At 42.4% G+C, this 5538-nt stretch overlaps 1 pseudogene; it reads right to left on the reverse strand.

Moving 5' to 3' along the window:
• Positions 1-3130: 3130 nt before the first annotated feature.
• LOC147980602 (uncharacterized) lies at positions 3131-4868 on the reverse strand (annotated as a pseudogene).
• Between the last annotated feature and the right edge of the window lie 670 nt (positions 4869-5538).

The raw sequence follows: 5538 nt of genomic DNA on the forward strand, positions 1-5538 counted from the left end.
AAATGTCACAAACATATTTTTAAAATAGGTGAATTTTTTTAAATGCAATGAAGAATTTTAAAATGATACAAACATTTTCTGCAAATTACTTGATTTTTTACATTACATGAATATATTTTTTTAAAATTCTTGTACCTATTCTTAAATGTGTTATTTTTTCAAATGTCATTATTACTTCTTTGAACTAGTAAGCTTGCACGTGCAACGCACGTCTGGACTGAAAGCATGTTATACAATGAAACATAATTTTTTATCATAATTTTATTTCAAAAATATATATTTCTAATTCCCAAGTCATAAAGATAGGATCTATTTTATTGACAGGATTTATCACTACTTTAGCTACTTTAGCAGCTTGGCCAATTACACGGAATTCATGATTATTCTATTTCCTGATGCTCGCTATGTATAGTGGTCAAATAGGATTATTTTCTTTGCAAGACCTTTTACTATTTTTTATCATGTGGGAGTTAGAATTAATTCTTGTTTACTTACTTTTATCCGAGTGAAGTGGCCCCAGGTGTAAGAATGCCCAGATATCATGTGGGAATTGACAGGATTTATCGCTTCACTCGCAGCAAACCATCAGGTTGCATCGATATCATATCTTTATCACCAAAATAAAACATGAATCATGCTACTCATTACCTACAGGTCCTGACCAATGTAGTTCAATGGCCAGCCCTTCCCCCTGCGGTTGTACCAAGAGACGGCCCATACATACCCGTCGACGGAGCCGCTTCGCCCAACTCACAACAGCTGTCGTCGGCTCGCTCGTCTCCCTCACAGAACGGCATCGCTTCGCTCGCAGCAAACCATCAGGCTGCATCGATATCATATCTTTATCACCAAAAAAAGACATGAATCATGCTACTCATTACCTACAGGTCCTGACCAATGTAGTTCAATGGCCATCCCTTCCCCTGCGACTGTACCAAGTGACGGCCCATACATACCCGTCGACGGAGCCGCTTTGCCCGACTCACAACAGTTGTCGTCGGCCCACTCGCCTCCCTCATAGAACGGCATCGCTTCGCTCGCAGCAAACCATCAGGCTGCATCGATATCATATCTTTATCACCAAAATAAGACATGAATCATGCTACTCATTACCTACAGGTCTGACCAATGTAGTTCAATGGCCAGCCATTCCCCCTGCGGTTGTACCAAGCGACGGCCCATACATACCCGTCGACGGACAATGCAGATGCCCGAGCCAGTGCAACAAGAATAACACTTATTACGTGGAGATCCAGACCAATGTAGTTCATTTGACAACATTTAGTGTTCATTCTTCCATGGTCAGGTCCTGACCAATGGAGGTACAATTTTTTTTGCAATCTATCCATTTTAAATAGCATGCCTCTCCTGTAACTTTCAGAAAACGTACTGGCATGTCCTATGCCCAAATAATGGCCATTCCAGGTCCACAAACAAATTAAAAAATACAGGTAGTCATTCAAGATTGCAAGTCTAATAGTAGCTCTTAGATGACAAATAACAAAATCTAATAGTGACCAAGATGGGCATCCCATCGTGTCTCTAATTTGGGATTGTACTTGGCCCCTTTTTTTGTATGAATTTAGTCGGTTCACTCAAATTTTCATCTAAGCTCAATAAAACTGAGCCATGCATAGCTAGTCTTTCCACGGTCAATAGCAGCTTTACACAAAAATAGCTCATCATGAACCGGCAAAAGCATCAGCTACGCGATGCATGTGAAATCGCATCCCAAGTCCTAAAGGTATATGGCTATTGAATATCAAGAAACAAGCTAGAAAGCAGCAAGGCAATGAAAATGGATGGATTCCATGGCAGCATGATCTCTGTGCCCTCCTATCATTGTGAATCTTGATTAGGGCAGGGAGAAACTGCCGAGTTGCCTTCTTTGGTTCCCGTGTATAAACACTTGCAGCACATAACTTTTTGTAGCAAAATGTAAAATATTAACACTGTTCCAAATGGATTTGCATAGGCCCTACGGAAAAAAGTATAGCCGTGAACATGGTGCATATATATAACAATGTCTGAATTAAGATGATGAGCATTACAACAGGGGGAGGTAATTGACCTTAAATCACTTACATATGAATATGTATACTCTAAATGTAGGCCTTAGCTGAGAAGCAAGACAGATCTGGACATTCAGTAAGTAAAGCCACAAACTTATCCACCTCTTCATCCCTGAACAACATATTTCTATAAGATAGTATATCTGTATATGCACTGAACAAAGCCCGTATGTTGGAATAGAATAATACTCATGAATGTAATCAAATGAACTAAGAATTTGCTAATATGTCTAGCAAGACACATCTCTCATCCTCGTTCCTCCTCGGCACAATTGCATTCCATAGTATGGTTATACATATCCTCAAACATGTAGGAACTAGTATTTGTATTTCTCACGTGCATGAAGAAATAGTTACATTTACGTGCTAGAAAACTAATTGGATGAGAAGTACATATGTCGCTCATTGTTGTTCTTGTATAAAAACAGTACGAAAGTGGGATCATAAACTCACCAATCCTTGTTGTCTCTCTTTATTTACAGAGCATTTAACCTCTGCCTCACACAACGTATATATGTCTCAGCATTCGGCATGTAACTTTTGTCAATGTCAACATACTCAAATACGACATCTTCACCAAGTTCCAATGTAACAGGCTGTCAAGAAAAAAGATGCAATACCAAAGGTGAGAATGGCAGTCTATTGGCCAATATATTCTACTGTAATAATTAGTCTAAAGGAGAAAAGATGCATGATATGTGATAAATTAGTACAAATATAAATAAAATTATAGAAATGTGGAACAAACCTTGACCCTAGGAGTTGCAGCAACTATAATCCTTTTACCAGTTTCATAGCTCCAAATTAATGCAACCTAATAGTTTGTCCATCCCTTCACCTGGTGACCTCTTGGACTTAAGTAGAGATGATTTCTGAAACAAAATGTGAGATGTTTAATCTGGGCCTCACCCAAACACACTTATGTACTTTGTTTTGGAAAATATGTATTCAAATAGCTTGCATAGAAAATGGTGTCAAGAAAGAGCCAACTTAATCAAATGGCCTTGCTACATATAATCGATAACCTTCAAGCTATTTCGAAGTCCATATTTCTTTTATCAAAAACCATAATAAAGTTCTTGTGTCATAACAAATAACCTGCTGGGCAGGATGCAGAACCTGAATGCTTTTTCCATCTGCATAACACACTGCAGTTTATGAGAAACCGCAAAAAATCATATCACCCAAGAGAGGCAACCTACAAACACACATCAATTACATTGTCCGAAATAAATATTTCTAGCATCAATTGAAACCATGTTTGAACTATAAATGAGTAATGTATGTAGTTAGTGACATACAACGATCCAGCCACTGAAGTTTGTGATCTTGAGCACAGCACCTGCACAGGCACGAAATAAGTAATCATAGGAGAGGGAAATCACTAATGAACATTGCAAGTTTGCAACTAATTTGTAGAGTGTGGTTAATCACAGTCGACCGGACAGAGAAGAAAGCACTCATGATCCTACGTACTGCTGAACACCCTCCCGATTATGCACTTTAATGGACTATTGTTCGCGTCATCAATCTGCACAAATTTGCAAGATGAACTTGGATAATGCATTTCAAGTATGAACTGCTAGCTAGGAGAAAACTGAATGTGGAGCACCTGACGAGGGTGACGATGCGCTTGGAGGCGGGAGCGATGCACTGGCCATGGTCGTCAAGGACGAAGCCAGCGGGTGGCTTGGGCATGGCGTCGCCCGACCATGTCCCCCCCCCCCCAGTGAACCTCCCCCTCCCCCTCAGCCTCCTCGTTGTCATAGTCCCTATACCCTGCCTCATCGTCGAAATTCTCATCCAGCCGCGGAGCGTCGGGCGAGCGGGCCATGCCTGTCGGCGGCGCGCGTCTGGATTGCTCCCTGGACGGCGGCCGCTCGGCTAAGCCTCTCGGCGGCCCGCGCCCCTGGTGGTGGCGACTGGGTGCGCCAGTAGGGCCTCGCCTCCCTGGCGTACCTTGTTCTTCGCCGTCGTTGTCGTGGAGCCTGGGCGGCAGCCCATGCTGGCGGGTCTGCGGAGGAGGGCCGCGGTTCCTGGGTGGCGGCCTGGACGACCGCTGCTGCCTCGACGGTGCAGTCACTCGGACGGAGACACACCTCCCGCAACCCACTCTTAAGCAGATTAAGCCTCGGCTCAGCGGAGAATCGGCTGGCGGCGAGACCGTGACCCACGCTTAAGCAGATGCGAGCGCTCATAGGGGTGTGGCGACGGCATGGGGCGGTGGCGGGGCGGCGGAGTGGAGGAGCGGTGATCGGTGACCCTCCAAGCGGTTGGCAGCAGCAATAGGGGAGGGATGGCATGTGGATCGTGGCATCGTGCTCATGTATTCTAAGACGACGAAGGGGTACAGATGGATTAGCGTGGGATCAGTGGGTTAGTGGAAACGTGGAGTGGCATTGGTGGGTAATTAAAGTGTAAAACACGTTTGATAGATTGGAGCCATTTGGACCATCAGATTACAAGTTTCAACGGATAGGATGATTTGATTCTCCGCCCTCTCGTGCTTTTATAGGGGTAGTAGATTATATGAAAACTTTACATTTTTTCCTGAACAAATTTTTAAAACACTTTTACAAACTATAGAAATGTTTTTCTAAAATAATCCATATATAAATAACAGAAATAGGGAACGAACCTACCAATGAACCGAATGGAACAAACCTACAAAAGAACCAAACGATCAACAAACCGAACTGGGCCGACCCAAACCAAGCAAGATGAAGCATTCCTTGAGGCAAGCCGTTCTTCCGTCTCGCTAGAGGCGAGTAAAGACGCACCTAGTGGAAAGCCCATCGCGGCATACTGCAAAACAAAGTTCGGAACAACGTCCATTCAAAAAACAGCTAACCGTTTCTTTTTGAAGATACGTAGGTTCTCCGAAAAAAGTTGCAAACTTGCAGTCGTCAGTTGGATATCAGATTTTGCTAAATAAAATAAAATGACACGACACTTGTGAGATTTACTAAATCTTGGTCGGATCCCTTCTTGCTTCGGGAGCAAGCACATTTCCCTATATATCGGCAATTCATCTAAGCACTATGGCTGTTCTTGTTTTGATGATACTCAAAGTGGGATTTCTAGTTGTACTAGCACAATGCCCATGTATTACTGTGAAACTATAACATTCAAGGAGTTAGGTTACTAAGTTAGGAAATCGTCAAAATACATTGACGCCCTATGGAGTTGTATACGGTTAAAGATTAAAAAGAAGCAAACATACAACAAAAGATCATGCGACAGACAATGGAGACTTTTAAATATAGTGGGTATTTGCAGGACACAACATTTTGATTTTTTAAACATAGAATAATGAGCTTTAGTAAGTTGACTGCACAAGCTCGTGGATCGGGTAGAAGGACAAGGTCTATCACCCTTTTGGAATTACAATTTCTTCACTCTCTTTCTCCGTGCTATAAAATTGGAAGAACTTGATTGGAAAGACAAACTGGGAACAAGAGCATGA

Source organism: Triticum urartu, chromosome 3A (assembly GCF_056163025.1).
Source record: "Triticum urartu cultivar PI428250 chromosome 3A, HENAU_Tu73, whole genome shotgun sequence".
In the NCBI taxonomy this organism is placed as follows: Eukaryota; Viridiplantae; Streptophyta; class Magnoliopsida; order Poales; family Poaceae; genus Triticum; species Triticum urartu.